Source organism: Ochotona princeps, chromosome 6 (genome assembly GCF_030435755.1).
Source record: "Ochotona princeps isolate mOchPri1 chromosome 6, mOchPri1.hap1, whole genome shotgun sequence".
Classification (NCBI taxonomy): domain Eukaryota; kingdom Metazoa; phylum Chordata; class Mammalia; order Lagomorpha; family Ochotonidae; genus Ochotona; species Ochotona princeps.
In genome coordinates this window covers 15,301,492-15,329,309 of record NC_080837.1, presented here as the reverse complement: position 1 = coordinate 15,329,309, position 27,818 = coordinate 15,301,492, and the positions used below count along the sequence as shown (strand labels likewise).

Here is a 27,818-nt window from a genome sequence, read left to right as displayed (position 1 = left end):
AGCTAAGGCAGTCAGTAGGCAATCCAGCCATGGGGCCAGCAGGGTGTGGAGGGAGATAGGAGACCAACCTCGCCCACCCTGGGGCCCTGCCACTGTCAGCAGTGGGGCTCACCTCTTTCGTTGGGTGTCTTTGTTCTCTAACATTGTTGACTTCCCAATGTCCCACCCTGCTCTCCTTTGCCTTCCTCTGGAACGCATGCCCTAATGGCTCTCTGCTCACCTGGCACAGGTAAAACAAACTGCTGTGTGCTCACAGAGTACCCAGACGGCCCCGTCCCTGGCCCTGTCTAGGCTTTCGGCATGTGTTGCCTTGATCAGCCCTGTATGGGTCTGGCTCCTCCCAAGCCCCGGAGCCATCTGTGTCCCCACAAGGAGGTCAAGGGCCCTACCACAGGGTGAGGCCTGAGTAAATATAGGGTAAAGGTAGGTACGGCGGGAGGCTTGAGGTGTCTTCAGGTGTGCCAGCTCAGTGCCTGCAGCTGCTGCAGTTCACAGAATACCCTTTGAAAAGGTAAGCTCCCTTAGCAAGTGGGGCTGATTGCGTGTCTCGGGGGGTGCTTGGTACCATGGGTAAGATACGCTTGGGATGTCACCCTCCCACACCTGAGTGCCTAGGCTCTGATACCAGCTTCCCTTTGCACTCCAGCTTCCTGCTCAGCATGCTCTGGGCGACGGCAGGTGCTAGGTCAGTCAAACACTTGCATTCCTGCCTCTAGTATGGGAGACCTGGATTGAGTTTCTGGCTCTGGCTTTGGCCGGGCCAGGTCTGGCTGTTTTGGGAGGAGGGGATGGGAACCTGGGGAATGAAATGCTGAATGGGTAAAGTCTGTCTCGCTGCCTTTTAAATAAAATGAAAAAAAAAAAAAATGTTGGTGTTGGGAAGACAGAAGAGTTGGTGGTGGGAGGGCCAGGGTGAGGACAGATGTGTCTTCACCTCCCACGATACAGCCGAATAAATTCCAGATGGGCGAGACTGTAAAATGTGAACACAATGGAACCATAAAACAACTAGCATAAAACGTTGGTGATTTTGATCTTTGGAGGGGAAGGGCCCCCGAGAGCACAGTGGTAATGGAAGAAATTAGGAAAGGAAAGATGTATAAATGTGTATGCTTACATGGGAAACTGCTGTGCATCAAAATATGCCACAGTAAAATAAAAACAAATATGTAAAGAGCACTTGCAAACCAGAAACTACTACTAACAAAAAATCTAAAAATTTCAATGGAAAAAAAGGGGGTGGAGGGAAGGGATGGGTGCTGTGGCTTAACAGGTTAATCTTCCACTTTCAGGTGCCAACATCTCATATGGGTGCCAGTTCTAGTTTTGGTCGCTCCACTTTCAATCCAATTCCCTGCTTGTGGATAAAAGCAGGAAAGCAGTAGAGGATGGCCTCAAGTCCTCTGTACCTGTGTGGGAGATCCAGTAGAGGCTCGAGGCTCTTGGCTTTGGGTAAGCTCAGTTCCGGCCATTGTGGCCATTTGGTGAGTGAATCGGTAGACAGATCTTTCGCTTTCTGTTTCTCTTTCTATGTGCAAATTTGCCTTTCAAATAAAAGTAAATAAATCTTTAAAACAAAAAAAGCAAGAAAAATGGGCAGTGAACCTGAAAAATTAACCAAAGGGAAGAGTTTTAGTGACTGAGTTGATGGACAAACACTCTTGTAAGAAAAAAAAGAGGATTCAATTAATAATAATAACAAAAAGATTTATAAAGACTCCATGAAAATTGAAAGTTTGGCCAAACTTTAAAAAAAAAAAAAAAAGCAAATGGAGCCAAAATAAAGCAAACTGAGAAAAAATACATGTTCTCCTTCCACAATGAGGGAACCACAAACGAGAGCAAATTTTCAGAAACCAGCGTCTCAATGCGGTTTCAAAGGCTCAGTGAAGTTAGGTGAGCACATGCCTAGCGGCCGAGGCACCACCACACGCAGCATCCGAGTCCTGCAGTCTCTGCCAGCTCTGACTCCTGACCCAGCTTCCTGTGAGTACTGACCCAGGGAAGCCGTGAGCAAGACTCAAGCCCCAGGGTTGCTGCGGCCCACGTGGGAGACTTGGATTGAGTTCTGGCTTCCTGACTTCAGCCAGGCCCCTTCTCGGCCATTGCTTCCTTGCCTATGAGGCAGTGAGGCAGTAGCTAGGCGCTCTCTGCCTCTCAAATAAGAATATTTTCTAAAGCTTTCAAAAATGTTGATGCCTTTTGTTCTCTTAATTCCGTCCCTAAGATAATTCCTGAGAAGCAATATTTTTTTTAATATCCAAAGAAATTTGCAAACAGGCTAAATGCCCAATAGGAGAGACTTCAAGAATCTGTATGACAAAATGTTTGTAGCCTTTTGAAAAATTATGTTATAAAAAAATCATGTTTAATGGAGCAGGCATTGAGGTGTAGCATGTTAATCTGCTTCTTGGGATGCTCACAGCCCATGTGGAAGTGCCTGATTCGAATCCTGGCTATGCTGGTTTCTATCCAACTCACTGCTAAGGTGCCTGGAAGGCAGTTGGGTCTCTGCCACCCAAGGACCATCTAGAGTGGAGATTTGGACAGAGCTCTGGCTCCTGACTTTGACTTGTATCCAATATGTAAGTGAAGCAGCAATCTCTCTCCCTCTCCTCTCTCTCACACACACACATTCTGCATTTCAAATACATAAATAAATATTTTTTAAATAGAAGGTGTAGGGCTCGGCATTGTGGTGCTGTAGGTTAGGCTGCCATCTGCGGTAGGCACAGAAGTTTTTGCCCAGCACATGTAAAGTGCTGCTGAGCAAATGCCTGGGTACTGATGCCCATGCATGCATGCATGAGAAAAAAAATGGTAATCAATCAGCATGAGCTGGAACTGGGGGCAAACCAGGCCGGGCCAGACTACAACATCCACTGGCAAATGCCAAGGTGAGCTGGGCCATGCCAGACTGGGTCACGGCACCCACCTGCACATATGAGACCTCTTGGAGGGGGAGCCAGCTTGGTAGGGGAGCTGTGGAGACCCTCCTGCTGCTGCCCCTGCTGGTGAGAGTGAAAGCTGAGACTGGGGGCAGACCAGACTGGGCAGGGTCTACACCACCTGTTGGCCTGATTGTGAACTGGTTTGGGGGAGAGCCAGGCTGGGCTAAGTGACTATAGCCACTGGTGCAGGCATGAGCCAGAATGGGGACAGGCTGGTTGGGCTTTGCCACAGCATCAGCTGGCAAGTGCTGGGACAGGGGACTGGTCCTGTTGAGCTAGACTGCAGAACCACCTAGAGAATGCAAGATTCAGGTCTGGGAGTGGGCCCCGTAGGAAAACTGTGGGCACCCCTCTGAGAAGCTACAACTCCCACTGGCAAGCATGAAAACCAGGACAGGCCTAGTTAGACAGGTGGTGACATCTGCTTGGCATGAGTGTGGGCTGGAAGGTGGAGTCGGCTGGGATGAGCTAAGCTCCAATACCCAATTATGTATATGTGAGTCGAATGGGAGGTGGGATTGACCAGTCCACTGCACATGCTGGCAGACACAGAAACCACGGCTGGGGGACAGTTCAGTGGGGGCTATCGGGGATCGCTCTGACTGGGTAGTAGCTCCCAATGGTGTGTGGAGGGTAGGGTTGGGTGGGCTGCAGCACCCATTGGTTTGCATAAGAAATGGAGCTGGAGATAAATCTGACCTAACAATTGCAATTACCAGTGTGAATGTAGGCTGATATGGGTGACAGAATGAACTGGACCCTGTACAGGGGGGTGCACACACAAGATAGGTCTGAGATCACCTTGGACAAGATTGCTTTGAGGATCCCTCCAACTAAACTGCTGGACTTATAACTCCAACTATGGGGACAGTAGCAGGAACTGTGGTCTGACAATAGAATGCATCTGTCAAAATGGACCTCTTCAGTGGCTTTGACAGAGCAGTGGACAGCATGCCCAGAGGCACATGGAAGATATGTCAGACTATTGGAACCTGCAGAAGATACCTGATAACATAGCAGATGAAGGGGGGCAGAATAAATTGATCAATTACCCCCAATGAAGCATGACAGCAAATATCTGAGCAAACAGAGACCCAGAGGTGGACTGAGTCCAAAACTGATGTCCACAATTTACCATGTAGTGAACAACGTAAAAAATTGGTGGTATCCTAGTGGCTAAAGTCTTTGCCTTGCACCTGCTGGGATCCCATATGGGCACCAGGTCTAATCCTGGAAACCCTGCTTTGCATCCAGTTTCCTTGTGGCCTGGGAAAGCAGTCAAGGATGGCCTAAAGCCTTGTGACCCTGCACCCAGGTGGGAGACCTTTAACAGGTTCCTGGCTTCAGATCGATGCAGCACCGGCCATTGCGGCCACTTGGGGAGTGAACCAGTGCACAGAAGATCTTCCTCTCTGTCTCTCCTCTTCTCTGTATATCTGATTTTCCAATAAAAATAAAATAAATCTTAAAAAAAATTGATGGGGTAAATGAATCCTACTAGCTGCTGAGCCCTGGGTTCTGTGGGTTTCTTTCTGTGTGTGGTAGCTTATTTACTTTTTCTTTTATTTTTTTTTTAATTTTTTTTATTGGGAAATTCAGAGAATGAGAAACAGGAAGAGAGGTCTTCCTTCTGTTGGCTCATTCCCCAAATGGTTGCATCGATTGGAGTTGTGCTGATCCAAAGCTGGAGCCAGGAGCTTCTTCTGGGTCTCCTACATGGGTGCAGGATCCCAAGGTCCTTGGCTGCTTTCCCAGGCCCCAAGCAGGGAGCTGGATGGGAAGTGGAGCAGCTGGGACTAGAACTGGGGCTCCTGCTCCTATGGGATGCCAGCACTTGAAGACAGATGATTAGCCAGTTGAGTCATTGCACCAACATCTTATTTGCTCTTCAGAATGGCCTTTGAGAATGGTGTGTCCTTAGCATCCTTTCACAGATGAGAAGATGGAGGCTTGGGGTTGTTTTTTCAGATTTTCCCTGAGCCAACAACAACAAAGACCTTTTTTTAGGAATGTACTTAATGGTAAGAGAGTGTCAGGGACATCTTAGACTCTGGCATCAGAGTTCCAGCACCTGAAAGGCCTGGCTAGGGGCTGCTGAGGCAGTCAAGCAATGGAGATTGTGACTCTGGACAAGGGCTAGCCAGCCTCAGTGTTCTCTGAAAAATGGGGCCACCAAATCTCAGGGTCATTGAGAGAACTCAACAAGATCATCCACCAGGCATGCTCCCAACAATCTCTGCCTTCTGGTTCCCCATGGCCATTGTCAATCAGCCCACAGTCCCCAGGGAAGGGTGGGGCATCTATAAGAACAGCCTAGCATCCTGTCATTGCTGTCCCAGCATGAGTGTGCAGCAAGTTTAGGTCATCTGCTGCTGAGCTGCCCCTGGCTGTTGGACTTCTGTGCACCCTCTCTGGGCCCCAATCTGGACTACCAGAGCCAGCTGCGGGCAGGGGAGGCCAGACCAGGCTGGCCCTAGAGACCCTGTCACACCCGAGAGCCCTTCCCACCCCACTCCCCCTCACACTGACGTCCCTCCCAGCCTGATTGTAGTCTCCACATGCCAGAGCTCGGGCATACCCCACCCACCTCCTGCAGCCCCTGGCAGGGCCCCTCCCAAGACAGCAGTGGACAGGAGAGTGACTCAGCCCCCACGGCCCCCTCCTTGGACTCACACACCCACAGCCCTGCTTTGGAAAAAGTTTTTTTTTTTTTTTTTCTTCACTCTTGTTCTGTTCTGGGCTGTTTCTCCCATGGCCTCCCTGGGCCGGGCCAGCTGTCTATTCCCTTCTGGGGAAGCGTCCCATCATCCCAATGGGCTGCATGGCCCTACTGTGCGTGGAGCAGGGTGGGGGAGAGGTGGGCTCCTGGAGGTCCTCGCTGGCCCCCTATTATATTGGCTCCTATTAAATTGAAACACATAGCACATCTATTACACAATAAACCACAGCTATTTCATGGATTAAATTAAGTTTTATTTGGGCAAATTACAACCTTTCCTACAGTCATGTCTTTGTGAGGCCATTCCTTTTTAATAAAAGCAAGCAGTTCTGGGACTGGCCTCCCGCACCGAAGCTCCATCGGGGTGGTTGGGGACGTAGGCTGGGGTTGGCGAGGGGATAGGAGTTTGTGTGTTGTATGTGTGTGTGTGTGACAGTGTGTACGTGCCTATGAGTAAACAGTGTGTGTGTGCGTGCGTGTGAGTGAGTGTGATAGGAAGCCTTGGAGCCTCTCTGGGAGTAGATTTGGCTTGCTCCCTCTGCTGCCTCCCTCCCTGAGGTTGCCAGGGAAGTCTGCAGAGAACTTCTCATTAAATAAGAAAGCAGCAGCAGCAGGGAAGGCATTTCCCGGAATCCGGGAGGAAGCATGAGTCACCGGGTCTGCTAAGTGAGCCCTGCGTGGCCACTGCGACACCCCAGGCCCAGGAGACCCTCAGTGGGGCCAGCGATCAGGGCCACGCCGCCAGGACGGCTCGTGTAGACACGCCCGCTGCCCAGGCTGACACAGCCTCCAGGAATGCAAACAAAGCAGGGTGGAGGGGCCTTTGAGGGGCCAGGGCGCCGGGCCAGGCAGGAGGCAGCAGGCGTGCAGGGGAGGCCTGGGGAGCGGCCTAGGCGCGTTAGTTAAGCCCCCTCTCCAGCATCTTCAGAGCCCAGGTAAAGCTCCTAGCTCCCCAGTGTGAACTGGCCCCAGCTTAGACCATCAAGCTCCTCAGCAGCAACATCTGGAACCTTTTCACCCCTTTTCTCCGCTCCACCCCCCGCCGACTCCCAGTCCAGTCCTACTAAATCAGAAACACCATGGTCACCGGGCAGGTGGAGTAAGGAGGGAACATGTTTGAACAAACCCTGCAGGTAACTCAGATGCACATTTAGGACCACTGTACCCTGTGATCCCCAAGTCCTATGCAAACCCTCATCTGTGGTCAGGCATCACAGTCAGGGCTAAGGTTTTGGTACGAGTGCCTACTACATGCCGGGCACCAAGCCGATGGAATTACAAGCACAGACTGATTGCATCCTCAAGTCAGCCCTGGGAGCTCAGGTTCTGTGATCATGTTTTCATTTTACAGATGAGCCAAGTGCTGCTCCCAGCCATCTGGGACCTTGGAAGGGGGTAGGAGACACTCACAGATCACAGTTCTAGCCCAAAGATGGATGTATGTGGATTTGTGTAGAAACTTCCTTTAAATAACCCTGAGATGTCCTATGCACCTAGGAGGTGGCTGCAAGGGAGGGGAGTGGACAGCTCTCATTCCAAAACTGGGGGACACGACAGGAACCAAGCCAGTGCAGTGAGCGGAACAGAGAGATGGAGTGGAAGGAGGCGGGCAGGAGGGAGGCCAGGGAGATGAAGGGTCCTGTCCAGCCTTGTCTCTCCAAATGAGGCTCTCAAACCTACAGTATCAATAGTATTTGACACTCTGTTAGAACAGAATCTTGAGTTGTACACGAGACCACTGAATTGAAATCTGCAGGCTGATGATTTCCCAAGGATTCCTGTACACTTTCAGGTTCAAGCTGTGCAGGGTGTCACTTTCAGGTTCAAGCTGTGCAGGGTGTGGGTACATGGGTGGGTCCCACAGCCCATTTCTGCTGCAGGGTCACTGGTGCCAAACCTATAACAGGCTTGACTCCACTGCCCTGGGGTTCTGTGTCATTAACATGAGGCAGGCACTCATGAGGAACTCATGAGGAACGTGCATGGGGGTGCCGGAGAGAACCCGTGACCCTGTACCATCATAGCCGCACACGTGCAGCGAATGCAGCAGCCCCTCTTCCTGGCTTGAGCATCTTCATCTATTCTGTGCCATTTCTCAGATTGCAGGTGCTGGGTTCCAACCCAGCCCCTGTCACTTCCTGCCATCTTTCCCACTGGACTTCTCTGTGTCGCCACGATCTTTTTCTTTAAAATGGAGTCACAGTATTTCCTGATTATGTGTGTCTCATGCTGATGAGCTCCACACAGGCTGCTTAGAATGGAGCTTGTGACAGGTCTGTATTAACATGAGCTGACTGTTGTCAAATTTTCCTTCTCCTCCTGTTCTGAGGGTCCTGGGGCTAGGCGGTGGGATGCAGGAAGGTGCCTCTGACTAGCAGGAAGGCTGGGAGGACTGTTGGATTGGAGACGATGCCCGCAGGAGGCAGCTCCAGTTGGGGACATGCTCCGACCAGCAGAGCCAGTAACGTGGACACGGAGAGGGTCTGGGGATGAAGCTCCGACAGGAGACCAGTGATGGTAGAAGCCTGCGAAGTCTCTTTATTGCTCCTTCACCTCTCCATATATACTCTTCCCCCCACATCCTCATTTAGCAGGATATTGGATACAGATGAGTACAATTAGTCTAGGTGTTTTTAGCTACAAGTCCAGTTCCTGTTCCTGCCCATTCGAACCAGCACTAATCAACTCCTTGGCCCACAACAGGGACAGAAGGAAGATATATTTGATACCCACGTTAGAGCCAGGCCCAGTGTCAGGCATGTCTTTCTTTCCATGGTTGTCCCAGGAAAGCACTGTTATTTTCTGAGGTTATATTTAAGGACTGAGGTCCTGGACATGTATGGTCCAGTAAGCTAAGGTCTCACAGTTAGTGAATGGCAGAGTTGGGGGTTGGTACCCAGTGGCAGGTGCCTGGCCAGCAGGATCTCAGCTTTTGCTTCCTTCAAGTTCTCACCCTACAACGTAGCCTAGTCCTTTCAGGGGGACCAAGAGGTCATGGCTGACAAGCAAGGAGAGAGGCTAAGGGGTTCAGGGAGATGGTTTGGGGCCCCTGCCTTGGGGGTTTCAGTTCCCTGGGGAGAGTCTCCTTGACAGACAGCACAGCTGCACAGATCACAAGGCTGGCTGCTATCTGTATAGTCTGCTCATGTCTGTGTCGGTGAGTGGGAGCAGCCTCTCGCTGCTGTTAAAACCCGGCAAAGGGGGTTTCTGCTAGACAGAGCTGAGACTGTCAGTCCTTTCCTCAGAACAAGAGCAAAGTGTTGGACAAACGTGAAGTCAATGGCTTGCCTCTTAGCCACCAGAGAATCAACGCCTAGGACCAACTGCCACTCCAAAGTCTGGGGGGTGGGGATGGCTGAATTTAGACAGGCACAGCCAAGAACAGCTCATGTGGGGCAGAAACTTCTGGAAGCAGGGACAGGAACACCTAAGGATCATCCTGATAAACCTCTGGAAGCTGAGTGTGGACTTGCTTGAAAGTGAAACACTTGTATGTGTAACTGTAGGTCTCCCTCAATAGTTAAGTAGGTTTTTAACAGTGGGGAGTAACTGAAAGAGCTACAAGATAGACACACTCTTTTGAAGAAGGAGCTCTCAGGGAAACCTGAAGATAAACATGGAGAAAGCAACAGTAAAACAACAAAGAAGTTACAGGAATCTAAAACCTCTGTCACCTCAAACTCCAGCAAACCTTGAGACAGAGTCCTGCTGCCAGCAAGATTAACATAAACTTTCATACTGAAAGTCCAATTACCCAGTCTATTTTTCTGGGCTAATTTAAAAGCATAGGAAAGTCAAGAAAAACTAAACAAAACGAACACAGTCTAAAGGGATAAAGCATGCATCAGACCCAGACCCAGACTAAGAAATCACAAAGACTTTGGGATTAAACAGAGATGGGATTCAGGGCTCTAACGGGAGAAGCAGATAATATGCAAGAACATAACTTAAGCATAAGGGACAAAAGCATGCCCATACATGCTAAAAACTTAAGACTAGAACACAAGAGAATTTTCTTATTTTCCTTGACCAAAAAAAAAAAAAAAAAAATCCACAAAACTTTGTGTTAATGGAATTGAGTGGAATAGAATCTTACCTTCACACTTGAAAGAATTCAGATGTGAGACAAGAGTGGCAGTTAACAGCATTGCAACGTTTAATGGGATACACACCTCTCCAGGCAGAATCTGAGAGTGCCTCTCACTCAGATTGGGCAGAGCCACGTTCTAACGGAGAGACTACACCCGGCAGGCCAGGAAGCCCAGAACAGAGCTGAGCGTGTGGTCTGCATTCCGACTGGGGTCTGTCAGGGAAGAGGGCTTCCTTGTTCCCACCACTTCTCCTTCCCCTCTCTATCCTCTCCTGGAGAAAGGGTTAGCTGAGTGTGCAAGGTGTAAAATTTCTCTCAGGGTTGTACTGCTCAGTACCATCAGGCTCAGGGGGCAGAGGTTTGCTTGGCACTGGGGTGGAGAGGTTTGCTCTGGGGTGCTCCCTCGGGAGAAGGCTGTGATGGTTTTATGGCCAAGGGTTGCCAGCCTTGGGTAGCCCATTGGATGTTGGCCAGAGAAAGAGTTTTGTGGGGAACTTCCCTGGGAAGGGACGGCTGGGACCTCCCGGGAAGGGATCAGGGTCTGGCCAGGACTCTGCAATGGAAAATTCTGGGCAGGTTTCAAGGTGTGTTGCTGCTGAGGCTGTTAAAGGTGCTCAGTTCTCCCCTGGTCCCTCTTCCACACACATAGGCTCATTTGCCACTTAACTCTTCAACCCAACTACACACTGAAGAATGAGAAACTAGATATGTATTCCAGCCTAGATCAGAAAGAAGGCAGGGATGTCCCCTCCCAGCATGCCTATGCACCCTCTTACCGGATGTCCCAGTTACTGAAATAAGGAAATAAAAGGTAGACAGATTGGGAAGAACGAAGCAAAACTATGCTTGTTCACAGATAACATGGGAAGAGCTTAAAGAACTGAAAACAGAGAAATCAAAAATGAAAACCTCCTGGAACTAACAAGTGATGATGGTGAAACTGCAGAGGCTAAAGCCAATAATCGGAAGTCAGATCCTGCAATAGGCATTTGCCAAGGTTGTTAGGACGCTCTGACGGGACACCCACTTCTCATATCAGACTCCTGGGGGCTAAGTACTGGCTCCCTTCTGGATCCAGCGTCTTGCTAATACCTATCCCAGGAGGTGGGCAGCAGGTGAGGGCTCAGGCAGTTAACTTCCTGCCAGCCACATGGAAGATCCAGATTGAACTCTGCTGGGCCAGGCCAAGCTGTGACTGTTGAATGCATTTAAGGAGGGCCCAGCGAATAGATGAGCCAGTCTCTTCATCTCTCTGCCTTTCAAATAAAGCATATTTTTAAATTTAAGGATTTTTTAATTTTTATTAGAAAGGCAGATTTACAGAGAGAAGGACAGAGAGAAAGATCTTCCCTCTGCTAATTCATTCCCCAAGTGGCTGCAAAGGCCAGAGCTGAGCTGATTTGAAGCCAGGAGCCAGGAGCTTCTTCTGGATTTCCCACATGGGTGCAGGAGCCAAAGGCTCTGAGCTGTCCTTTACTGCTTTCCCAGGCCACAAGCAGGGATCTGGATGGGAAGTAGAGCAACTGGGATATGAAATGCCTCCCATAGGGGATCTCGGTGCTTGCAAGGTGAGGATTTAGCCACTGAGCCATTGTGCTGGGCCAGGCTGGTGTCGGCCAAGTTCCTGCAGGACACTGTGGAGGAGATAGCCCAAAAGCGCAAGGCAACCCAGGCTGGCACTGCCAAAGACTTCTCTGTGTTTTTCCAGAAGACCAGGAAAGGCCCCAGCAACAAGGAAATCATGCGTTTTTCCAAGTTGTTTGAGGATGAGCTGACTCTGGGTAACCTCACACGGCCGCAGCTGGTGGCACTGTGTAAGCTGCTGGAACTCCAGACCATCGGGATCAATAACTTCCTGCGCTTTCAGCTATCCGTGAAGCTGAGATCCATAAAAGCCGATGACAAGCTGGTTGCTGAGCAAGGAATGGAAAGCCTCAGGGTCAAGCGACTGCAGTCTGCATGTAGGGAGCGAGGCATTGAGCCCTTGGTCTCACATGAGACCGCTCTTGAGACCAGCTGAAGCATCGAGCCCTTGGTCTCACATGAGACCGCTCTTGAGACCAGCTGAAGCATTGAGCCCTTGGTCTCACATGAGACCGCTCTTGAGACCAGCTGAAGCAGCGGCTGGACCTGCATCTGCATCAGGAGATCCCCACATCACTGCTTATAGCTTAGGCCGTGTACCTTCCACAGATCATCTCCCCTGCTGACCAGCTCAAAGCCACATTGCAGACCCTTTCCGGGATCGTTGTAAAGGGTGCCCAAGTGAAGGTGGCCAAGGTTAAGGGTGAGCAGATGGACAACGAGGTGAAGCTGAAGACCACCCTACAGGAGGATGTGGCCATCCGGCAGGAGCACCGGGAGAAGGTGTTGCAGAAGCTCTCCCACGTGGAAAAGGAAGGAGTAGAAGTTACCCTTGAGGGGCCAGTGGCCAGCCGACAGCCAGCAGTGCCTGATGTGATCCTGCCGTCGGTGACACTGTAAGATCCTGTCCCTGCTTCAGAAGTCTTCAAGCAAGAGGGAATAACTAAGGAAGAGATTTACATCCTCTGCAACGTGTGTTCTAAACTGAAGAACCAGAACAAGTCTCTAACCAAGGACAAGGAGGAGCTGGAGCTGCTGATGGCCAACATCGTGGCCATACTGGAGAAGGAGAAAGTGGTGGGAGAGAAGAAAAAGGCTAAGAAAGAGTTGGCCTAAGTGAAAAGAGAAGACTGGCCTTGACTTCCAGGCATGTGCATCTGGCTTCTCCTGCTGTCCTGGTTGCTGTGGTAATGTCTGGGATAGTGATTGCTGTCAATGATTTTTAGTTGCAAATTTAACATTTTCTCCAGTATAAATCAGATACTTTGAAAAAAAAGATATTTCATGTTCATGCATAGGAAGATTCAACATTGTTGCAATGTCGGTTCTTTCCAAATTATTTAACAACCAAAGTTAAAATCTTTGGAACTTACTTTGAGAATGTTGGCAGAATTTCCAAGATGCTTACTAAAACGGAAATAAGGACGAACACTGACTTAAAAACTTACTATAAAGTTAGGGCAAAAGTTATAAAATCAAGACAGCGTGGTATTTGTGAAAGAATAGCTAAACAGATCAGTGGAACAATATAGAAGGCCCAGAAATAGACGTAGTGCGCTGGTCATTGACAAGGGAGTAAAGGCAAGCCAATGAGAAGAAGATTGCCTCTTCAACAAGTCACCTGGACCCCCTGGAAGCCTGCATGCAAAAAAAAAAAAAAAATCATCTAGTTAGATTGTTACACTTTTCATAGGAAAAATCATAGACCCTCAGGTATAAAACAGGAAACTATAAAATTTCCAGAAGATAATTTGGGAAAAACATCTAGGTAACTTTGGGCTTGGCAATGAGACTTTAGATACAGCACCAAAAAGTATGATCCACAGAAGAAAGAAATGGGCTCATTGGATTCCGCTGACATTAAAAAGTTCTGCTCTGCAAAAGACATTGTTCAGAGCATCTTTGGACAGAAAATGAAACGACAGGCCACAAAAGGGGAGAAAATGTTTTTGAAGCATACCTGATAAAGATTATGCACTTAAAGCATACAAAGAACTCTTTCCAAAAAAAAAAAAAGCAAACAAAATCTAGAAATGGCCAAAGATCCGAACAGACACTTCATCAAAGAAAATATACACATGGCAAACATGCACATGAAAAATTTTCTGGGTGCAATTTGTCAGCAAGGAATTGCTAATTAAAACAAGATTAACACTACACACCTATTAAAATGGCCAAAGTCCAAACAAGCGGCAACACCAGATGCTCAGTGAGGATGTGGAAGAACAGCCTCTTCCTTGCTGGTGATGGAGGGGTGTGGCCCTATTGAAAAACAATGTTTCTTATAACAAGGCTGAATTATATTCTTACCACACAATCCGGCAATCCTGCTTCTAGGAAAGAACAACAGTTGAGTTGAAGATTGCAAAAAGAAACAAACTTTCAAACCAGGAAAGAGCTGTGTGGTGCCAGCTGTATTATGTTCTGGAACAGGTGACACTGTAGAGATGTAGGAAGATCAGTGGTTGCCAGAGGCTCACTGGCAGGCGGTAGGGAAGTAGAGATGACTTGGTGAACTTGAGGACAATTTTAGGCTCCCAAAACTGTTGTGCATAGCGCTTTAACGTAAGACATATGATATGACATGTTTGTTAAAGCCCATAGCACTCAACCCCACAAAGAATGAACCCTAACGTACATGATAATCTTTAGTAATATGTATCAATTTGTTATGTCAACATTGGTTTATTAAATGAAATAAATGCACTATGCTAATGCAAGATGTTAATACAGAGGAACCGGATGGGGTAGCATAGAGCTTCTAAAACTGTTCTTAAATAAAAGCAATTTTAAAAAAAATAGGACCATTCTTTAGGGCCCTACATCTTTAATACCCAGAAGCCACAACTGGCATCTGCGCAACATCTGGGGTGGGGGGACAGGCATCTGGTATCTGTTTCCTGCAAAACCAAGTCATTGTTCAGGGCACAGAGCCCTGGGGGAGCGGAGATGTGGATTTGGCTGCATCGTGCTCCTGCTGTGTGTGACTGAGTCAGTCATCTCACCTCACTGAGCCTCAGCTTCCACATCTGTAGATTGAGAACAATAATCGTGGCTATAGGATGGGTAGAATGGTCACAAACAAGAAATGCGACATTCCAGGGGAAGTGTTTTACAAACTCCCTGGCTCCAGGTAAGGCCTCAAACTCTCCTGGTCATGCTAAGATTGAACACACAGCCCCTGCTATGCACTGCCCCCTGCTGGTCACTGGAGGGCTGGAGCACCTGTTCCTTCCAGGGTTTACTGAACATTAGACTCAAGACTTTCCAACTGTATAGGGCATAAACCATGGGCTCCCTGGAGGGGGAAGGCAACCGGAGGCGAGTTTGGAACTGGGGTAAAATGCTGAGCAGAATTGCTGAGATGGGCATAGGACCCAGAGATGGGTCACGTTCTGACTGAGCGCATGTGGCCTGAGCAAGGCTTGGAGGGTGAGTTAAGCATTGTGTGTCCTGGGAACGGTGAACAGTGTGAACCAGGATAGGCATTGTGTGGTATAGGTCTCTTAGCCCAGACATGTTTTGGAGATAAGTGCACAGGCTCAGGGAAGAAGGAAAAGACTTCCAAAATATCATCGTAGGAGGTTTGTTTTCATCTTGGGATGTGGCTTGGACTTAAAGGAGAATTTTGACAAAGGAAGAGGGAGAGTTCAATGGTGGTGGTGATAGCTAATATATGTGCTAAGCATGATTCTAGAGACTTCAGAGAAACTACAGTATTTGATCCACAAGATAACTGAGTAAGCTATGCATTACTGTTCCCATCTTATAATTGTTAGTTGGGGACCAAGGCAGAGGGAGGCTGAGAAAGTCCCTGTTACAATCAGTTTTAGCAGAGTACTCACCGCCTCTCTCACTACTTCCATCGCTGGCACAGCAGCCACGTTTGTTGCTTTGTTCCCTTGTTCCCTTAACCTACTGAAACTTCAGATGAAGCCAGCCCCAAGAGCAGGCCTGGGATGGGCCTCAGGCCATCGTGACAGCACTACTCTCTCCCTGCCAGTGATTGGTCTAAGGACAGACATGTGGGTGCCTTTCTGGCCTGATCGAAGTGGAGAGAAGTTGCAAGAATTCTGGGAGAAGTGTATTGCTTGAAAAAGGAAGAGCAGGTGGAGAGTTCCTGGGAACATGGCGGCCTCTCCTCCACCTCTGGTGGTTGCAGCATCTGCAGGTGCTGTCAGAATGGTGGCAGCCACTGTCAGTCCGAGAGGAGGGGTATCTCGAGACAGCCTGCCACGCCGATGGCCGAGAAGCAGGGAAGAATAGGGCCCTCAGAGTCATGATCTAATCCACCAGCCCAGAGAGATCTTGTATCTGTTGTTTATAAGCCAGCTCCCCGGTGGCGGGGGCAATGTGGTCCCATGCATTCTTACTTGTATGTGGATGAACCCTCAAACTTCTCCATGTGTCATTCAAGGCTTATACCCCACAGCTGCCTTTTTTAAGATTTATTTATTTTTATTGGAAAGGCAGATATACAGAGAGGAGAGACAGAGAGGAAGATCTTCCGTCCGATGGTTCACTCCCCAAGTGACCGCAATGGCTGCTGAGACAGTCACCACGCTTGTGCGGGGTCCCAAAGCTTTGGGCCGTCCTCAACTGCATTCCCAGGCCACAGGCAGGGAGCTGGATGGGAACCAGGGCCGCCGGGATTAAAACTGGGTCCCAGATGGGATCCTGGCGCATTCAAAGCGAGGACTTTAACAGCTATGCTATCGCGCTGTCCCCCTCCCCCATTTTTTTTTTTTTTTAAGGTTTTAATTTGAAACAGTGACTGCAGGCAGAGCAAAGACAGAGATCGTCCATCTACTGGTTCACTAACGAAATGTTCCCAACAGATCAGGAACCCAAAACTCCATCCGGATCTCCCATGTGGTTGGCATCTTCCACACGTTTTCCAGGTGCATTAGCAGGAAATGAGATGGAGAGCAGCTAGGACTGGAATGGGTACTGAGGTACATGGGATTTTGGTATCGTGAGCGTGAGTGGCAGCTTTTTCACTCCCAGGATCGTCAGCACCCTCCTACAGGCCCACCATCTCCCCTACCATCAAGGTTTTTGGGCTGGGCGTGAGGTCTCTTAGCATTCTCTTCTGTGTACTTTGCGCTCGGTCTAAGTCCTAGCCCAGAGCGCATACTCTCTTGAGTAGCTGTGGAATGAATGAGGAAACCAGAGCCGCAGGAGTCCCCTGGGGCTCGCCAAAGGAACTGGGGAGAGGCGGTGTCCAGGACAACAGCGACACTACCAGCCATCCCGGAGAGCCCTTGGGCAGACCAGGCACATGCCACATGTTATCACATGTGTTAACCTCACTTTGTAGATGAGGAGAGCAAGGCACAGAGGCACGATGTAACCTACCCAGAGCTGGGCTAAAGTAGATCTGCTGGTAAGTGAAAACAAGGCACCAAACTGTGTGTGTGTGAGAGAGAGAGACTGCAGTAGAATATTGGCAATTTCCACAATTTTCTTGGTATTTGTAAATTTTGCTTCAAAATCACCCTGAGGGAAGATGAAAAAATATCTAGCCAAGGGATTGGAGAATTTATGTCCTGCTGGACCGTGTGCCCCGAGGACTGGCCTTTCTTACAAGATCTTGTAGGGCAATGAGGAACCCCCATAATTCTGTGTTCCCAAGATGCAATCTTAGCAGGCCCGCGTCCCTGTGTCCTTGGCTCCTTATTCTCTTTCCTGTGCTCGTGGGAGTTTGGGCAAGTTTTCATTTGGTTTTTGGTTCTTTCCTCCTTCTCCCCTCTCTCTTTCTGTCTCTCTCCCTTTGATAACCCCCCTCTCCTCTTTTTGACTCAAAGTGAGGATAATAAATGTCCATTCCTGAAATTTTTTCAGGGGCTGGCACGATTGTGCCATTGGCTAATCCTCTGCCCCCAAGCACCAGTTCATATCCCAGCTGCCCCACTTCCCATCCAGCTCCCCGCTTGTGGCCTGGGAAAGCAGTTGAGGACGGCCCAAAACCTTGGGACCCTGCAGCCACGTAGGAGACCTGGAAGAAGCACCTGGCTTCAGATGAACTCAGCTCTGGCCATGGCGGCCATTTGGGAAGTGAAGCAGCCAATGGAAGATCTCTCTGTCTCTCTTCTCTGTAAATCTGTTTTTCCAATAAAAATAAATCTTTTAAATTTTTTCAACACTGCTTAAGTATGTTTGCACTTACAGAGGTTAAATCATTAGGTTGTTGGCATGTGGATTGGGAAGGGGAGGATTCACTTCTCCCCACCCCCACATACCAACCCTTTTATTCTTATTTATGTAAAGTGGGGTGCTGTGTTGAAGCCTTATCAGGGATCATGCAATAACCTACCAGTGGTCAGATGGTCAGATCGCATCGGCTGTGCTCTCTGCTGCCTCCTACCTGGACCCGCTGGAAGAAGACCACCAGAGCTCTGAGGGGCAGGCTGTGGGCCATGGGGGACAGGAGGGGATTGGCAGGTCTTGGCTCAGGCTGGGAAGGGCAGAGAAGCAATTGAAGCAAATTGCCAGGCCCCACAACCAGGCTTCTGAGGCAAGCCCTCTCACCAACCAATTTCCATCCCTGATGAGCAAAGGGAGATCTCAGTTTTCCCATCTGTGAAATGGGAAACTAAGAACACACAACAGAAAGGGGCTAGTTTCAAAGGAGGACCTGGCTTGGGCTGGAAACTCAGGAGGTGTGTGAAGATGGGCCTGTGCCAGGGGACACTGTCACTGGTCACTAAGTATGGTTTTTGAGAAAGTTTCATTCTGTCCTTGGGTGGGGAAGCCGGTGCTTCTTCTCCTTACAGCATTGGCGTGTTACTCTTGTGTCTTGCCTCACAGACATTCAAACCACTCAGGCTAGTTTGTCTCCTCCTTGCTGCCCTCCAGCAGTGCCTGTGCCTCTCCCCCAACGGGCCGTATGCCTCTCCCCCAAGGGATGGCCTGCCCTGGCCTTTCCAGGTTTCAAGCCCCACTTCAACCACTTGAACTGGGACAAGAAAAAGTTTCTTTCCATTGGGATCCAAAGCCCTGGGCACCTCCTAGTCTCTCCATGAAACTGCCAGCCTGCGGCTCCCACCATGTGGGAGCAAGGACCCTCCGTCAGCCTTGCACTCTGAAGGCAGCAACTGTGACAGCTGGAGAAAGGCTGGCTGTGGGCTGAGAGTCCCCTTGGGGGTCCCTCTTCTGGTTGACAGGGTTCGAGGCAGTGGCAGCTACCAGTTAACACAGACCAGATGAATCCCTTCCTGGGCCAGGCTTCGCCGCCCTCTTCCTCCATCTCTTCTTCCTCCTCTCCCTCCTCTCCCTCCTCTCCCTCCTCGTCCTCATAGGCCTCAGGGACACTTGAAACTCTGCAGAGTCTGTCTGCCAAGGAGGCCAGAGTGGAACCCGCAGCTCCATCATGCAAGCATTTAGGATCTCCCTGGGAAGGCAGGCACGGCCTGGCCCCCTGAAATGGAGAGGCGAGTTTGGGGCTACTGGCTGTGTGTGATCACTTTGGCCTCCCCGTGTTGGGCAGGGACTGTGATCATGGCAGGGTATGGGGGCACCTCTTGGGATCCTTCTTTCTTTCTCTACCACTGCCTTATGGGGTGAGGATCCCCCCACGTGGCCTCCTCCATTCACCGACATGTTCTAAGTGTTTCCTTTGGGGTGCAGAACTGACTCAGCAAGCTCAGAATGGTGATAACTGGGCAGGGCCAGGTGAGTGGTTGGTGGGTTTAATTCTGTAATTCTTCTCATCCTGCTGTGGGAGCGGGGAGACCTCGGGCCTCAGGATGCCCTGGGGAATGCAGAGCGGGCGCCACCATTGGTGATCAAATCCCAAGACAAAGGGCTGCCTCCCCTGGCGCAAGGCTACGAGTGGGTGGCATGGATACTCAGCAAATCGTACACCTGTGCACGTGGAAAGATGACACCTAGGACAGGTCCTTGTCTGCCCTGCCAGGTGCTGTACTAGAAGCACAGCTGGGTGTGTCCTCCTCCCCATCATCCACCTGTCTACTCCCGTGGTCTTCGCAGACACTTCACAAGGAAACAGTGGTCAGCTTGATTGACCCTGCCCTCGGGGAGCTGACCCTCCATGGGAGTGGGGTGGGGTGGGGAGTGAGAAGACAGTGAACAGGCAGCCACACTCGGTGCTGCTGACTCATGACCCCTCGGCATGTCCCATGGAATGGGCACCATTGTCCTGTCCATTTGACAGATGATGAGACTGAGACTCAAGTAGTAGAAAACCGGGCCCGGTACCATGGCCTAGCGGCTAAAGTCCTCACCTTAAATGCGCCAGGATCCCATATGGGCACTGGTTCTAATCCTGGTAGCCCCACTTCCCATCCAGCTCCCTGCTTGTAGCCTAGGAAAGCAGTCGTGGACAGCCCAAGACCTTGGGACCCTGCACCCGTGTGGGAGACCCAGAAGAGGATCTAGGCTCCTGGCTTTGGATCGGTGCAGCACCCGGCCATTGTGGCCACTTGGGGAGTGAATCATTGGATGGAAGATCTTTCTGTCTCTCCTCCTCTCTATATATATCTGACTTTGCAATAAAAATAAATAAATTTTTTTTTTTAAAAAAAAAGAAGTAGAAAACCTTGCTCATGAGCCACAGTTGGGAGAGTGAGGCTGAGGCAGGAGTGCTGGTGGCCTGGCTCTGGAACCCATCCCAACAGCTCCCCCAGCCCCGGATGGAAGCTCCACAGCCCCAGGGAAGGGAGACCAAGAGCTGCTCCTCCAGAAACTGGCCTAGCACGGAGACCTGATGGATGAGGGAGAGGGCCAGGGGATGTGTGGGAAGGGAGGGTTTACAGGGACAACTTGGTCCTGGATCCTACAGGCAGTTGATGAAGACAAGCAAGAGGAAGGGCATGGAGGGAGAGAAGGAACCAAGGGGAATAGGGTGTCTGTATAGAATAGGGTGCCCCTAGTTGTCTTTTCGTGTCCCATGAATGGGATGCACTTCCCAGGCCTGGGGCCGAGCCCAGACCCTGAGTGTTCCTGGTAATTCTGTGACACAGGCAAGCAGGTATCTCCCACCTCCTCTTTTTTTTTTTTTTTTTTTCTCACAAATTGAGGAGACTTAGACTTGGATGGAAGTTGAATGCCTGTGTCCAGATCACGGAGCCTAGGATGGTTGAGTGTCCCACCCTTTGTCCTCCCAGCTGAGTGCACCCAACCTGAAGCAGAATTTCCGGGCTGGGAAAGGTCAGCCTTCCTTTGGAGGAGCAAATGAGTGGCAGAGGAGGAGGCTTTATACTGTCCTCCTGGCCTGGCTGCCCTCCTGGCCTGGGTACCCGCTCTCCTGGCCTGGGTACCCATTCTCCTGGCCTCGGTGCCCGCTCTCCTGGCCTGGGTGCTTTCCTCGTCTGGGTGCCCTCCTCCTTGCCCGGAAGGATGGATCCTTGCTCTGGGCTCAGCTCTGGGCTTCAGCGTGGGTCAGAAGCACCAGAGTTTCAACAAAGCACATGCATGTGTCCCTGTGCGTTCTTATGTTGTTGTCATGAGCACAGACTGGGCCAATACTGGGCAGCTGCCACTCATTCAGTCCTCACAGTGACCCTGGGAGGTGGGTGTCACTGTGTCCATCTGACAGATGAAAAGACAGAGGCCTAGAGAGGTTGAGCTGCAGGAAAGAGCCAAATAGCCTTCCAAGCCTTTGCATCCAGCTAGCTGATCATGGAAGCTGCAGGGACCCTCCTATGCCCTGCCCCTCACTGCATGTGACAGACCTGGGGGTGGGGTGCAGTCTCCTGCTGAACCTGGGTCACTCAACCCCCTGCCCTGGCTTCTCTGCCTCAGACCCATGTGGTCAGCCCAAGGGAGGCACACTTCACGATCTGTTCCAGCACTGAGTCCCATTCATGAGCTGTGGTCTCACGTGAGCCTGGCACAGAAATGGAGCCTCCAGGCCCTGATTCAAACCCAAGCACTTCTCCCTCTATAGGGGTGGGGATGGGGGTGCGGTCTTCCAGAGCCCAGAGGGCCATGGCCTTCTTTCCTCCACCCTCCCTGACACTCAGCTTGCCTTGGTCCCGGCTCTGACCTCTGAGGATCTGAGTTGGTCATCTCGATGACGAATTGTGCAGGAGAAGCTTGAGACCGGCCTGGGCTCAGCCCTCTCCCCTTTAGGGTGGGAGATTGTCCACGGTGGCTCAGGGTGAGAGAGCGGGCCCAACAATGGCCGGGCTGGTGCCTGAACACTACACCAATGTTTGCCTCAGCTTATCTTCCTCTTCTTCTTCTTCTTCTTTTTTTTAAAAATATGTTTTAGAACTTTATTTGAAAGGTAGAAAGAGAGAGAGAGAGAGAGAGAGAGAGAGAGTGAGAGTGAGCCAGCCTCCATCTATTAGTTCACTCCCCAAATGCCTGCAATAACCAGGGTGACTTAGGGCAACATGAGGAGCCCAAAACTTCACCCAGGTTTGCCATGTGGGTGACATGACCCAAGTACCTGGACTCCATCTGCTGTAGGGAGCTGCGCCAGAAACAGAGCAGTATTAGATCCTAGGCTTTCTGATGTGGGATATTGGTGCCCCAAGCAGCAGCTTAACTTATCGTGTCACAACACTCATCAATATTTTTCTTTTTTCGTTTTTTTAAGATTTGCTTTATTTGCTTGAAATGCTGAGTTTCAGAGAAAGACAGAAAGAGACAAAAGAGAAAGATCTTCCATCTGCTGGCTTGCTTCACAAATGACTACAATGACAAATCAAAGCCAGGAGCTTGGAACTCTATCTGGGTCTCCCATGTAGGTGTAGAAGCCCAAACATTTGGGCTATCTTACACTGCATTATCAAGGAGCTGCATTGGAAGTGGAACAGCTGGGACCTGAACTGGTGCCCGAGCAGAATGCCAGCATTGCAAGCAGCAGCTTACCTGGCTGTACCCTAAGACCGGCTCTCCCTACCCCTTGGCTTTTAGTTCTACTTCCCACAACCCTTTGGAAGTATTCTCACGTGTGTTAAAGGAAACTATTTTCCCAACACCTGTTAAAGTGATCCAGAAGATTTTGTTCTGGGATCATTGTGAAAGATGTCAAGGCCAACAGGGTAGGAAAGCAACTCAACGCCCAGATGAGTGTGGGCAGAAGCAGGAGGCTGGAGAGGGGAAAGCACCTAGCGGAGGCATCAGGGCAGGGGCATTCCAGCTAAAGTGACCTAACAGGATTCTTGTTCTAACTGGACTGGGCGGACAGAAGCCAAGGCCCAAGGATGCGCCTGGGCGAACAGTGCCCAGAGCCACTCACTGGAAGTCTGTGAAAGGACACAGGCTTTGTCCCCTGCTGTCCAATCATGGGGAAAATTTCCCTTCTTACAGGTGAGAGGTATCTTGTTTGCCTCAAGTTCCTTTTACTCCTCCTAGCCCCACAACACTCAGCCCAAGCTTCAGTCCACATCCGCCCCATTCTGCCCACAATCCCAACCTTGCTGCCTGACACATCACAGTGGGACCCTGGTTAAGTTCTGGCTCGTCTGTAGGCCTCTCCATGTGGCCTCAAACCATGGGGGAGTCTTCTGGCCAAGCCGTGGGAAGGCAGGGGAGCCGGGTGGTCCAGGCCTGGGACAGGCAAGGCACTAATTAGCTGGGAGCTGCCCTGGAATGTTAAGTACCGGGCGCTGGAATGCAGCTCCTGCTGGCTGCAAATCCCCTCCTGAGCGACAGGCCCTGCAGTGCGATAAAGATCAGGGTGGGCGGTGCTGTGGCTGGGGGACACCGGCTGAGGATGCCTCCCCCACTGGCTACACATCCCCCTCTGCTAGCAAGCTCCTGTGGCAGGTGCAACAGGGAGTTTCTAAGAGGGCTTCTGACGCTTCCCGATATTAATACCCGGATGGGATCCATTGTCTTCCAGCGTGGCCAGTCCTAGAGACACAGCCCAGAGTGGTGGGATGTCAACTCCCCATCCTAGGGCTGTGTGATGTCAGCTGCCAGGTTGGGAGCTGCTCAGTGAGACGATCATGGGACAAAGACCTGAGGGTGTCTTTAAGCCAGCAGGGCTGGCAGGGCCTGGGCGGGGGGTGGGCACTGAGGCCCGCAGCCCAGCAACCCCTGGGAAGCTGTGTCCTGCCTGCAACCACGGAGTGGGCTGGCAGAGGACTGCGGTCCTGGCCGCGGCTCCAACACAGCCCTGTCCCGGCCCTTGAATCTCAGCCTCCCAGGAAAGCTGGCCAAATTCCTTTTTTTTTTTTTTTTTTTTTTTTAAGATTTGTTTTATTTTTATTGGAAAGTCAGATATATACAAAGAGAAGGAGAGACAGAGAGGAAGATCTTCCCCTCATTGATTCACTCCCCAAGTGGCTGCAATGGCTGGAGCTTAGCTTATCAGGAGCCAGGAGCCTCTTCCAGGTCTTCCACATGGGTGCAGGATCCCAAGGCTTAGGGCTGTCCTCGACTGCCTTCCCAGGCCACAAGCAGGGAGCTAGATGGGAAGTGAGGCTGCTGGACTAGAACTGGCGCCCACATGGGATCCTGGCAGGTGTAAGGCAAGGACTTTAGCCACTAGGCTACCCCACTGGGCCCATAACATTCTATCTTAAACTTGACACAATACTCTCACTGACTTTTATTCTTTTTATTCTTTTTAAAGATTTATTAATTGTTTATTAATTTGAAAGGCAGAATTACACAGAGAGATACAGAGGAAGAGACAGAGAAAGGGATCTTGCAACACTGGTTCACTCCCTAGATGGCTACGATGGCTAAAACTGGGCCAGGACAAAGTCAGGAGCCTGGAGCTTCATCTGGGGTCCCCTTGTGGGTGGCAGCGGCTTGACCCCTTACTTCATAATGCTGACCCACCTAGCTCATTTCTCTGAGTTTTAAAGTCAGGAAGCTATTATGATTCCATCGGCCAGCTAAGGACGCTGAAACCCAGAGGGGAGACTGACTGCAGTATCAGTCAGATGGCTGCAGCAAAACCACAGTGGGGACTTAGGGTGCCAAGTTCACGGCTCAAGTTCTTCTATGTGCACCTGGCTGCCTCCATCATCCAGTCTGGGGGGCAGGTAAAAAAATCAAGGAAAGGCAGCCCACAGTGATCCTGACCTGCAGCTTCCTTCAGGGTCAGAATTGGACCAGGGATCTGCCAACTGAGCTCAGCCTGCTCTTTGGGGCGTACAACCTTGAACCTGAGCCTAGTCCCTCAAGACAGCTCAAGGGTCTCGCACTCAAGAGAGGGAGCTCTCAGTTCATAATGTTCCTAGTGGTCATTGCCCAGGGTCCTTCAGGACTCAGTCTGACTGCTCTCACACACCTGCCACAGAGGAGTCTCATGGCCACGCCAGGACAAGCTGAGCAGAGTGTTCCCCCACAGCATGCAGGACCAATTGGTGCCCTAGAGACAAACTCATGGGACACCTGCCTGACCCAAACACACACAAATCACGTGTGTGCTGGCCCCTGCAGTGGGCTCTGTGCTTAACCCACCCTCCTTCTCTGACTACAGAGGCTCCAGGCTAGGCCAGGACACACAAGGGAATGTGAACTGATTCTGTTCTCCAACTCCTGCCACCAACATCCCTAACAAGGTCAAGGCCAAGGTCCAATGCTGGTTGTCCTGTCAGGAGACCACAGGCTGGCTGAGCCAGGGTTGAGCAGACAGACTCGGGTGGCCTAACCCCGCCCATAGAACTTGGACCTGACATGTCTGGGAATGCCAGGTTTACACTTAGAGGAAAGATTTTTCTGACTCTCAGCCCACTGACCAGGGCCCCAGGCCAGTTGTTTCCAAACCTGAAGTTGTGAAAGGCTGAATGGAGCCTGGGAGTGTGTATTTCTGACGAGTTCCAAGGGTTCTGACCATGAGGGTCAGAGGACACAGTTGGAGGTGAGCTACTGTCCTCTGTGTCCCGAATCACCTTACTGACACCTCCTGCCAAGCACCCACTGGGCGGTCTGAGGGTCTGGACCACTCTGCATAGGTGGCACTTCCCATATGGGAGTGGGGTGCAGGCCTAAATGGCACATGAAGGGCAGCAACTTGTTGCGGTCATTAGAGTTTCCAACTTGGAAAAGCCACAGTGGTTTGTGACACAGGCTGTGGAAGATCTATTAATTGTGGAGAGTGGTCCCCTGAACCAGACTACCAAATGTCCAAGGGTCCCCGAATCTCAAACGTTCCCAGCAGACTGAGAATTTTGCAGAAGGCAGACATTTTATTGAAATTTCGGGTCACTTGTTGACAAAGCGTGCCTGGGGCGATGTGAGACGTCTTCATTATCATCTTCCTCTTCCTTCAGCGATTATGGCCTAAACGCATCTGAGTCCAAAAAAGTTCTTTTAGATTCTTTTCCTAGTTAGATCTGTTTGTGTTGGCTCCTGTAACTCATGTTTACTTATTCTGTTGCCTGAGACTTGGTGATTGCTCCCCTAATCCCTTGTGATCTGTCACTGGAGTAGCCAATATGTTATTGTTTAGTTAACTAGTAACTTTTATCTACCTGCTTGCCCTGCAAAAAATTGGTATAAGTTGCCGCAGAAAAAATTCAATGAAGTGTGCATTGGTTCATCTCGTCTCTGCATCCCGTGTCCCGAAGTTCTTCTCAGCACAGATGTCACACCTCGAACCCTGGTCCCTCTAGAGGAACCCCAGAGAGCAGGAGACTTTGAGGCAGAAACATTTCCTGCAATAAATTCGACTGAGAATATTTTATCTTGTTTGAGTAAATGGAGTAGGAAATACGGGGCTTTTTTGTTGTTGTTAAGGAAAAAAAATGTGTGGGAACCCAGTGTGATGGCTCAGTGTCTAAGTCCGTCCTCACCTGCAAGTTCTGGGATCCCATACAGGCACCTGTTTGTGTCCCACTTGCTCTACTTTCCACCCTGCTTCCTGCTAGTGGCCTGGGAAAACAGCACAGGATGGTCCAAAGCCTTGGGACCTTGTGCCCACGTGGAAGACCCAGAAGAAGCTCCTGGCTTCAGATTGGCTCAGCTCTGACAATATTGGCCATTTGGGAAGTGAACCAGAAGATGGAAGATCTTTCTCTCTGTCTCTCCTTCTCTCTGTAAATCTGATCTCTCTTTCTAATAAAAATAAATAAATCTTTTTTTTTTTTTTGAAGTGTGGATCTGTATCATCTGTATTGTGGTTTTCTATTTCCCTGCTTCGCACCCCAGGGGTTGGTTTTGTCCCAGTGCTGTGGTTGCAAACACTTCAGAGCCAGGAGGGCATTCGGAGGGCAGCGGAACTGCCAGTGTAGACACAGATTTGTATAGAGATGTGGATTGGGATGCAGGTAGAGCTGTAGGACACACATGAATCCACACAGAGACAGAGATGTGGATGCACAGACCTGGTCTGTGGTCAGCGAACTTGAGCTACGTCTGTCACACTGGCCCCATATGGTATTCTGGTATATCCTCTCCTAGGAATTCCTGCTCTCTGCCATGAGGGACATGGCCCTGGCCTCCTTCCACCATGTGTGCTGATGGCTGAAGGTCAGGGATGGCTCTGCCACCCAGGGGATCTTCCTCCTGGTCCCACAAACCCAGAGAGGGCACGGTCACACGCCAAACTTGTCACCCAGCCCTGGCTCAGCACCGAGGCTCTAGTCCTGCACCTGCTTGGCCAGCAGGAGTCCCACACACCCGGCAGGGAGCCTCCCTGTGTCTCAGAGCCTTGGCGCCCAGGACTACCATTGCTGGAGTATTGGGGTCTCATGTGGCCTTGACCCAGGAGTGATACCCAATTCCTGGGCCAGACAGACCCTCCATTGTCCTTCTCCTTGCCATCTCCCCTTCCCCATTGGGGCAGGAGGTGACAGTTTAAGCCTGCAGACTGAACTTTAGAAGCCAAAAAAAAAAAAAAAAAAAAATCCAATTTAAATGGTTGGAAGAACTAAAAGAAGGATGTAACATCTCAGGTGTCAAGGCAGTGATAGGAGACTATAAGTGCTTGGTATTGGAAACACACATGTGGTTGTTTCTCTGTGCGTTGCCATGCACCTGTCTGCTTCCATAGCAGATGGGTGGGGCCTCAGGGAGGGTTCAGCCTATGGCACCAGAAAATTCTACCACCAGATGCTACAGGCGCTCACAGACCACCCTGTTCTATACTTTAGCGGTGCTTTGGTTTTTCTCTGTTGAGCAGCTGGTCTTCCTTGCACCTGAATGCGACCAGCTGATGCAGCTGGGGTGTGGGGAGGTTGCAGGGGTGGCGGACATGCTGGTCCTGAAGGTAAGAGCACAGTTTCCCTCTGTCCCCTTCCCTCTGCCCACAATATAGGAAGCACTTCTGGAAATCTGTGGAAAATATAATTCAACAGTATGTTTGCTTTGACACAAACTTTTAAAAAAAGTTTTACTTCTTTTTATTGTGAAGGTAGATCTACAGAGAGACAGAGAGACAAAGATCTTGCATCTGCTGTTGACGCTCCAAATGGATGCAATGGTTGGAGTTGGGCCATCCAAGGCCAGAAGCCAGGAGCTTTGAGGGGGTCTCTCACATGGCTGCAGGTAGGTACCCCAAGGACTTAAACCATCCTCTGCTGCTTTCCTAGGCCATAAGCAG

General features: G+C 50.4%; 1 long non-coding RNA gene across 1 annotated transcript; it reads left to right on the top strand.

Annotated features, from left to right (window-relative positions):
* Window positions 1-434: 434 nt before the first annotated feature.
* Window positions 435-17,414, top strand: LOC131480451 (uncharacterized). Its single transcript, XR_009245538.1, has 3 exons — window positions 435-511; window positions 1,293-1,452; window positions 17,189-17,414. It is a non-coding gene; the product is annotated as an uncharacterized LOC131480451 (long non-coding RNA).
* Window positions 17,415-27,818: the final 10,404 nt, after the last annotated feature.